The sequence below is a fragment of the Nicotiana attenuata genome, unplaced genomic scaffold (genome assembly GCF_001879085.1).
Source record: "Nicotiana attenuata strain UT unplaced genomic scaffold, NIATTr2, whole genome shotgun sequence".
In the NCBI taxonomy this organism is placed as follows: Eukaryota; Viridiplantae; Streptophyta; class Magnoliopsida; order Solanales; family Solanaceae; genus Nicotiana; species Nicotiana attenuata.
This window is the reverse complement of record NW_017675583.1, coordinates 18,098-28,809: the sequence shown is the minus strand read 5'-3', so window position 1 is coordinate 28,809 and position 10,712 is coordinate 18,098. Positions and strand designations below refer to the sequence as shown.

The window sequence follows — 10,712 nt, the reverse complement described above, 5'->3', positions numbered from 1 at the left end:
CGGGGTACTGAAGGCCCCAAAGATCTGATGAATGAATCCAAAGTACCTTTTGTTCTATGAATTGCTGGAGATTTGAAGCTGACTCTTTTCTGTTTCCCGAACACACAGTGTTCACAGAACTCCATATTTCTGGTACTTTGGCCACACAAGAGACCTCTTTTACTGAGGATGGAAAGACCCTTTTCACTCATATGCCCCAATTGCATATGCCACAATTTGGTGATGTTAGAATCTGATTTATCTGATCTTGAAACTACAGCAGCACCTGTAACAGTAGATCCCAATAGAGTATACAACGTACCAGATCTGCGTGCTTTCATGATCACAAGAGCACTATGAGAAATTTTTAGAACTCCACCTTCACCTGTGTACTTGCACCCAAGAGATTCTAGAATTCCCAAAGAGATGAGATTTTTCTTCAAGTCTGGAACATGTCTAACATCGGTGAGAGTTCTCACCACAATATTGTGCATTTTGATTCGGACTGTACCTTTTCCAATAACTTTGCAGGCAGCATTGTTGCCCATCAAGACAACTCCACCTCCAATAGAATCATATGTGGTAAATAAATCCCGATCGGGACACATATGATAAGAACAACCCGAATCTAAAATACACTCATTTTTAGTTTGAAACTATTATTAGTTGCTAAGAAAATAGTTCCCTCAGTCTCATCTGCAGCTACACTTGCTTCGGCAGTGTCAGTATTTTTGTGCTCATTTTTCTTTTCTGTATGCTTTTCTTTGTTTTTCAACTTAAAGCATTCAGAAATAATGTGGTCTTTCTTATGACAGTATTTGCACATGACATTTCTGTATCTAGATTTTGACCTTGCTTTAGCTCTCTCTCTACTTGAATCTTTCTTATTAGATCTACCTCTTACAAACAAGCCTTCCCCTTGGTTCCCACTAGTTTCCCCAGTAATATCTCTATCTATTTGTTCTTTTGATTTCAAAATAGATTTGTTATCTTTATAAGAGATATTATCCTTTCCATAAAGCATAGTATCTCTAATATGCTTAAACGACTGGGGCAAAGAAACAAACAATAATACGGCTTGATCCTCATCTTTAATTTCAGCATCTATATTACTCAAATCTATAAGAAGAGAATCGAAAGTATCGAGATGTGTAAGCATAGAGGTACCTTCAGCCATACGAAAAGTGTAGAGTTTTTGCTTTAGGTAAAGCCTGTTTTCTACTGTCCTTTTTATATACAGGGTTTTCAGCTTTTCCCATATGCCTTTGGCTCAACTTTCTGCAGCAACTTCATGCAAAACCTCATTTGAGAGATTTAAAATGATACCTGCTCTTTCCTTTTTGTCAATGACGACAAACTCCTCGTCCGTCATTTTTTCAGGCTTCTTCTCCTTTCCTTGTAGCGCCAAATCTAAGTCATCCTGAATTAGGATAGCTTCCATCTTTAATTGCCACATTCCGAAGTTTGCACTTCGGTCAAATTTCTCAACATAAGTCTTTGTTAGAGTCATTTTGGCTATTTAAACTAACCCGGTTAGATCCGGCTCTGATACCAATCTGTTAGGATCGGGAACCCGGATAGTGCGGAATTTAGCCAAACAACGTTATAATGACAATAACAAAGACAATACAAGTTGATAATAACGGTAATTAAAGCAGATAAAGAAGGCACAAATTTAACGTGGTTCGGTCAAGGAGACCTACGTCCACAAGCGGAGAGAAGCAATTTCACTATACCAACAAGAGTACAAAAGAGAGTACAAAATTAGAGTAAATACTCTAATTAGTCCCAAATACCCCAAGAGAATAACCTCACAAGATCACTCCAAAGAAAGGGTTCACACAAGTGTTTCCAAACGCTCACTCTCTTATAAAATACTCTATAATGAAAAGGAAGACAAAAGCTAGTAGAAATACTTCTACTTTTGCATCTGAAGGTGTGTTTGAAATGAAAGAGATGGCCCTCCTTTTATAGGACCCAAACTTGGGCTCCAAGAACTAATAAAAAGAAAAAGGAAATTGATCAACCAATCTCTACCACACAATGATACTTTAGCTCCAAGTAAAAATATTGCCAGCCAACTCTTCTTCCAAATAGGCTTATGCCTATATAAAATGGACCCCACTAGCCCAAAAGATTGGCCATATTACAGATGTCTTATAGGTATGAGATGATTTATGATTTAAATTTGATGGACTCAAGATTCTGAGTTCTTTCAATATATGAGTGAAAATTTACTCCATCTATCTCACTTTATTCGACCACTTTACTTTTTCAATTAATCGCAAAAAGAACGAGCTATTTTTCTGTTCGGAAACTACTTGAAATTAGCATCCCAATTTTACCCTTAAGGATGTGACTTGTTTGATCATATATATATACTCCCTCCGTTTTAATTTATGTGAACCCATTTGACTGGGCACGGAGTTTAAGAAAAGAGAGAAGACTTTTAAACTTGTGGTGTAAAATGAAGCACATATATTTTGTGTGGCTATAAATTATTGCATAAAGGTAAATTATTTCCAAATAGGGAAAGATGTCATTCTTTTTGGCACGGACTAAAAAGGAAATAGGTTCACATAAATTGAAACGGAGAGAGTATATATATATGTGTGTGTGAGAGAGAGAGAACACCCTTCCGTTATTTCTTATATTTTGTACCCAGACATACATTATCACATAAAATGGGACACAAGGAGTAAAATGTTTACTACATTCAAGACTTTTTGCATTTTTATTTATGGGGTAGCCTGAATATGATGAGCTGAATTGAATTCACTCCTAATAATCGAGGTCCGCCTCTGCTTAAAATTCAGGAGGTTTCCTTCTCTCCACCTTAGCTGATTCCTCACTTGGCCGAAAAAACATGCTGGTTTTGTCATGTCTTTTGATGTCCATTACTGGAGCAATCAGTGCTTTTTCCACCAATATATGAATATATTCATTCTTGAGGTTTCTTTCTGGAATTGGAAGAGCTACAATTGGCACGTGCACGCTTGTTTTGTCCACAGAACTCGTGGGAAGACGATGGCGAGGCCAAGCTGGAATCATTGGCTTCCTCTGTTTCACTATGGATTTATTGTTGATATTTGAATACACATACAGAGCCAACGCAGTGGAAATTAACCAAGGAACATACCTTCAGCCATTATTGTTCAAGTGTTGTAGGAAATTGCCTTTGAGACTTTTAGCAGAAAACCTAGGGAGCCTTCTAGCCTGTGCCTATCGTAGGATGCCAGAATGATGGAGTCACAAGCGTACTTATAGGTAGGCTAGAGACTCTTAGGCAAATACTTTAGCCCTAGGAACTTCTCCATAAATTATGATTGCCTTAGGGACTCAAAATAAAAATTATTTCCTTCCATCAAAGAAACTACCATATATGCATAACTACAGAATATTATCTGATATATTATTTCCTTTGGGAGACAAGGTAAATAATTTATTATCTTATATGTGGGCCACACTAGAAGTCTCTAGAAGAGAAGGTAAATTTCTAATATTCTCCCACTTGGCCCACATATTAAATCAGATAATCCTTTATAAGAGATAAACATATAATATGGCCATAGACTTCATCAGTCAACTAAAAGTTATGCAACAATCACTTTAGCTAGAACATATCATTACATGAATCATGGCAGTCATGCTTTTAAACAAACAATTCCTTCCATGTATTACAATGTACAATATGTTCCAACAAAGTGTCAACCAACTTTATAGATGAACTTAATATAAGTCATTCAGAGTCCAACTTTATTGATCCAATGATTACAAAATAATACATGAAAAACCTAAGTGTGCACTGTCATGTATATCAAAATAACCATAATGTCTAGACAAATTGTTAGAGAATAGAGCAAGGCTAAATTGAGCTACTAAGACACATATGGGTTACGTGATCCTTGAAAATATTAGTCATAGGATCATCAATCATCAAAGTAATACTAACATGCTCAAAACTCACATCTTGCTTCTTCACATAGTCTCTAAGCATCAAGTACTTTATGTCGATGTGCTTCCTTCGGCTGCCACTTTTATTATTCTTAGAAAAGAACACCGCAGCTGAATTGTCACATAAGATTCTCAATGGCCTTGAAATGGAATCGACAATCCTAAGGCCGAAAATAAAGTTCTTCAACCATAACGCCTGTGATGTAGCCTCATAGCATGCTATAAATTCAGCTTCCATTGTGGATGTTGCAACAATGGTCTGCTTGACACTTATCCAAGACATAGCACCTCCAGCAAGAAGGAATTTGTATCCTGAAGTAGATTTACCAGTGTTTTTGCATCCGCCCAAATCAGAGTCTGAATATCCAATCACCTTCAATGATTCAGAGTATTTGTATGTGAACTTAAAATCCTTGGTTCCTTGCAAATATCTCAAAATCCTTTTACCAGCTTTCCAATGGTCAAGACCATGGTTACTTTGATATATGCCAAGCATTCCGACCGCAAAAGCAATTTCAGGTCTAGTACAGACCTGTGCATACATAAGGCTCCCAACAAGCGAAGCATAGGGAATATCTTTCATTTGCTCCTTTTCCAATGCATTTTGTGGACATTGATTCAAAGAGAATTTGTCACCTTTAATTATGGGTGCTGCTATCGGTGAGCAGTTTTTCATCCCGAATCTTTAAGAATTCTTTCAATGTAGGTCTTTTGAGACAGTCCAAGTAATCTTTGGGATCTGTCTCTGTGAATCTCTATGCCAATGACATAAGAGGCTTCACCCATATCCTTCATCTCAAAATTCTAGATAAGGAAATGTTTAGTCTCGTGCAACAATCTCAAATCACTACTTGCAAGCAAAATGTCATTCACGTATAGGACTAGAAAAATATATTTGCTCCCACGTATCTTAAGGTATATACACTGATCAATGATGTTCTCCGTAAATCCAAATGAAGAAACAACATTATGAAATTTAATATACCATTGGGAGGAAGCCTGCTTTAGCCCATAAATGGATTTATTCAACTTGCAAACAAGGTGACTTTTGTCCTTATCACAAAATCCTTCAGGCTGACGCATGTATACCTCCTCTTCAAGATCTCCATTCAGGAAAGCTGTTTTCACATCCATTTGATGTAACTCTAAATCAAAATGAGCTAGTAATGCCATGATTATTCTCATTGAATCCTTCTTTGATACTGAAGAGTAGGTTTCATGGTAATTAATGCCTTCCCTTTAAGTAAAACCCTTGGCTACAAGTCTGGCTTTATATCGTTCGATATTACCAGATGAGTCTCTTTTAGTTTTAAAGACCCACTTGGAACCTATGGTAGAGGATCCCTTTTGTAATTCGACGAGATCCCAGACTTTGTTTTTAGCCACAGATTCTAACTCTTCTTTCATGGCATCATACCAAAGTGTGGACTTTTCTCCACCCATGACTTATGAAAACGAGCATGGATCATCTTTTAGTCCAGTATCATAATCAGACTCTTGGAGATATACAACATAGTCACTAGAAATTGCTGGTTTTCGAACTCTTGAGTATTTTCTCACTCCCACTGGTTCATGCACTTCTTCAGTGGGTGAAGGTAAAGCAGGTTGATCTTCATGTGGCTCCTCAAGTGGTGGTGGATCTTGAACTTGTTGTTGTTCAGATAATTAATGAGAATTTTTCTGAGCAACATTCAAGTTCCTAATAAATAAAGGTACCACAGGTGGTTCCCTTATTTCTTCCAATTCCACCCTTTGAGTCAGACCACTCCCACTCTCTTCATGCTCCTCAAGAAATTTAGCGTTTCTAGCCTCAACAATTTTAGGGGAATGAGAAGGACAATAAAACCTAAACCCCTTAGAGTTAACCGCAAAGCCTATAAAATAACCGCTTATTGTTCTTTCATCCAACTTCTTTAGTTGTGGGTTATAAACCCTCACTTCAGTTGGACATCCCCAAACGTGTAAATGATTTGAACTAGGTTTCCATCATTTCCATAACTCAAAAGGTGTCTTGGGGACAGCCTTGGATAGAACCCTATTTAAAATATACACAGCGGTGTTTAAGGCTTCACTCCATAAGGATAAAGGTAAACTTGATCTGCTAATCATGTTTCTTACCATGTCCATTAATGTCCGGTTCCTTCTTTCTGCCACACCATTTTGTTGTGGTGTTCATGGCATAGTATATTGGGCAATTATACCTTCACTTTTAAGGAACTTAGCAAATGGACCCTTAACTTGTCCCTTATCTGTGTACCTACTATAATATTCTCCACCCCTATCAGATCTTACAATTTTGATCTGAGCACCCGTTTGTTTCTCTACTTCTATTTTGTAAACTTTAAAAGCATCAAGTGCGTCTGATTTGTTAAAAAGATAATAAAGATACATATATCTTGAATAGTCATCAATAAATGAGATAAAATATCACTCGCCATTCAAGCAAGTGGTAGGAAAAGGTCCACATATGTCTGTATGTATGATCTCAAGCAATTGAGAACTCCTTTTGGTACCTTTAGTTGATTTGTTGGTCTGCTTACCCTTTATGCTGTCCACACAAGTCGCAAAGTCAAAAAAATCAAGAGCTTTTAGAACTCCATCATTAAACAACCTTTTGACTTTATCAATAGAGATGTGTCCCAATCTCTTACGCCAAAGACTTGATGAGTTCTCATTGACAATACATTGCTTAGTGCCAATTTCTTTGTCATGCAAAGTTAAAACATAGCATTCAAATGTGGGATCTAGCTCAAGTTTATATAAATTTTCATTCAAATTTTCAAAACCAATAACTTTATTATCTTTCAAAAGTCTCACAGAAGGATAATGAAAATTCAAATCATATCCATTAATAGATACTCTTGAAAGAGAAATTAATTTTCTAGAATAGTCTGGAACATAAAAAATATTTTCTAAATCTAAGTGAAAACCATCTTTCAAAATGAGCCTATAAGTCCCCACGCCTTCCAAACGTGAACGCGTCCTATTGCCAGAATAGACATATTTGTTCACTTCCTATCGGCTTCCTCTGAGTTAGAAAGCGTTGTATGATTTTGGCAATATGAATTGTAGCAACAGAATCATCCACTATTTATTATCAGAAACTTCAGTAAAATTAGATTCAAAATATACAAAGGTAAAATTACTTTTCTTCTCAACCCATTTCTTGTATTTCAGGCAATCCTTCTTCCAGTGTCCCTTCTTCTTATAGAAACGGCAAGCATCTTTGTCAAAGATGCTTTTCTTCTTCATGGGAACACTTTTGCCCTTCTTTGCATTTCTCTTACCATGAATCACCATATTAACACTTTCAGGTGTCTCATGCCTTAACCTCTCTTCTTCTTGAACACACATGGTCAAAAGTTCATTGATTGACCATTTATCCTTATGTGTGTTGTAAGAAATCTTAAACGGACCATACTCCGCAGGAAGTGAGTTGAGAATGAAATGCACAAGAAATGGTTCAGACATATCAACCTCAAGGGACTTAAGTTTAGCAGCAATATCTCTCATCTCCATAATGTGCTCACGCACTATACGACTTCTGTCAAAAGTCATACTTGAGAGCCTCTTCATAAGGGTGCTAGCCAGTGCCTTGTCAGAGCTTACGAATTATTCATCAATTGCCTTCATGTAAGCTTTGACCTTATCGCTATTAGGTATTGAACCCCTAATGCTTTGGCTTATGTCAGATTTTATGAGCATTAAACTTAAGCGATTAGAATGCTCCCACCGCTCATAGTTAGCCTTAGCAGCCGGCGTACTTGATTCTGTGGGAATAGGTGGTTCATCCATACAGAGTGTCAGGTCTAGATTCGAGCACCCTAAAGTGAGAAGGACTTTCTCCTTCCATTAAGCATAATTGTCACCAGAAAGCATTGGAATTCGAGCATTCTCATTAAAAATAGCGGTAGGAAAAGTGGTAAAGACTGCAAAATAAGGATAAACATACATAAGCTATGAAGTACAATCCATCAAAGGTGAATCACGTAAAATACCGATTCTAAGTAAATTCTAGACCCTCCTGTGGGCAGAGGTTGCAACCCATGCATAGAATTTATTTTACTTTATTAGACTAACCAAATCACATAGAAATCAGTCTGTACCAGTGGGCATAAGATAATTTTTGACTTAAAGGTTTACTATCCCATACCAATTAATCTCACCAAAATGGTTACCTCCCTGTAGGGTCGGGTTACCATCTTAATGAGATAACTTGACTAAATAGATGTCATTATAATTTTAATCACTAAACTTTATGTGATTAAATAACTTAATTTCTTTTATATCAAGTACTCAACGAAAATGACATCACAAAATAATCAACTCAAGGAAAATGTTGACTAGTTTCAAAGCGAGCATGTAAAATATAAGCACAAAGCCTATACTGTTCCAAAAATCAAGTCTTAATTCTTATAATTAATCTAAATATTATAAGAATCTCCTTGAATAGTAACAAATCTATTTACAAGAAAACAAATACGTCCAAAAGTGACACGATTGCTCTAAGTACTTAATTGAACTAATGTTTTCATTCACGTCTGAATATACAACTTAGCTAATAATGACCCATAAAGGAATTAAATTGATTCCACATAGCTAAATAAGACAACACTTAAAACAAGGTTCAAGACTTTTCTAGCCAAAGTTTGATTGCTTAATGGTTAAAAAAAGTGTTTGCATAGAAAACAGTTTTTAGATCTTATTATAATTCCCAATCAGCAGATCAAGAATGTCGCAAAGGGTTAAAGCATCAGCTGACTTCCATGTTCAATTACATAATCTTGGTATATCATGATTAACTAAACCAAGAGAATAATGGGACGACAATATTCCAATATTGAAAACGGGTAGAAGACAAAACAGAGATGCCTAGAAACTTATCATATAACATAAAACAGTGAAATATATAACCAATAATGGAGTATAAGCTATATCGAGCCTTTATTTAACGCACTCAAACTATTAAACGAAAAGCGTAGACAAGATGTTAAACATCAGAACATCAGTGATTCAGATATTCAGTCATATAAGAATTTGAACAGTTATATATTGCGTCAACAGTTTTTCGGATACTGAACAAAATAGCTAATGGGATTCTCTGATACCACATGTTGATATTCGAATACACATACAGAGCCGATACAGCAGAAAATAAACAAGGAACATACCTTCAGCCATTGTTGTTCAAGTCTTGTAGAAAATTGCCTTTGAGACTTTTAGCAGAAAACCTAGGGAGCCTTCTAGCCTATGCCTTATAGGTAGGCTAGGGACTCTTAGACAAATACTTTAGCCCTAGGGACTTCTTCATAAATTATGATTGCCCTAGGGACTCATAATAAAAATTATTTCTTTCAATCAAAGAAACTACCATATATGCATAACTACAGAATATTAACTGATATATTATTTCCTTTGGAAGACAAGGTAAATAATTTATTATCTTATATGTGAGTCACACTAGAAGTAGACGGTAAATTTCTAACATTTATTTCATTACCAACTTTGGCATTTTTAAACAGAAGTTCAACATGGAGAATTCTTTACCTTTGGACTTGTTTGCCAACAATTTTGTACTCATTCTTAGTCCACTTTATTGTACTTGAATCCCCTAGATGGCTTTATATCAAAGGAAATAAAGAAGGATTTGTCCAAACTTTGAAAAGCATTGCACCTCCAGCAACAAAAAGTAGTTTAACCTTGAGTTTTTTCGGATCGTTCATTGAATTTGAAAATCAAGAAGTAGTCGACAACAACACAGTCGATCTATAATCAGCTATCAGGATGTTGGTGGAAAGAAGTTGGTCTTTTCGTCGACCAGTAACAGTGATGTTGAACCAAGTAAAGGTTAGTTTTGAAGACTGATAAAGGAACTCAGGCATGAACCAGGTCTATCCCTCCGGGTCCATCCCTTGTGTGCATAGAAACGGGCAGATTCAATCATGTGGGATGCACGTGAAAGAGATAAGCCTCTCGGGCACATTAATATAGAAATATTTAGCCCAAACTTCATTTAAAAATATTAATTAAGTTTCTAGTTTGAGAAAAAGTGTTTGAGTTTGCAAAATAGTATTAACTACCAGGACTGAGATCGATGATATGTAAAAAAATGGTAAGAAACCAATAAAAACAATCCCTGAAGGATTCAAGCAGTTGGCACGAAGCCCAATTATGATAATTAGTCCATTTTTATAAGGATATCACTAAGCTTCAATCAATTAGGTAATAATTTTTATTAAGCGGGACGGATCAAGTCACGATCCCCGACGGTGCTCTACCCCACGCCCGTTATCCGGCGTGCAAGTCACCTCAACATAGCACTACAATGTGCAAATTCGGGGTTTCAAACCCTCAGAACAGCATTTACATCTATTACTCACCTCGAACCGGCGAAATCTCTAGCTCGCGACGCCTTTGCCCCTCAATTCGGCCTCCACGCGCGTCGAATCTATCCAAAACCACAACGAATCCGTCACAATATGCCAAGGGAACAAAACCCAATCAAAAATAATCGAAAAACAACAAAATTCCCGAATTTAGCAAAACCCGAGCCCCGGGCCCACTTCTCGAAACTCAGAAACTTCCACACCAACAGATTCCTTATCTCGCCACGAGTCTATACATATTAAAATCACAAGAATCGGAGTCCATTTGACCCCTAGTTTTAGCTCTCTTAGGTTCAAGCCCTAAACCACCATTTTTGACCTTTAATTTCTTAAGTTTTTCAGCTCTAACCTATGTATTACACCATAAAATCATGTTTTTAAGTCCAAGAGTTC

General features: G+C 36.5%; 1 pseudogene; it reads left to right on the top strand.

Moving 5' to 3' along the window:
* The window catches only part of LOC109220225, a 13,645-nt pseudogene extending 3,623 nt beyond the window's left edge, over window positions 1-10,022 (top strand).
* The last annotated feature ends 690 nt before the right edge of the window (window positions 10,023-10,712 follow it).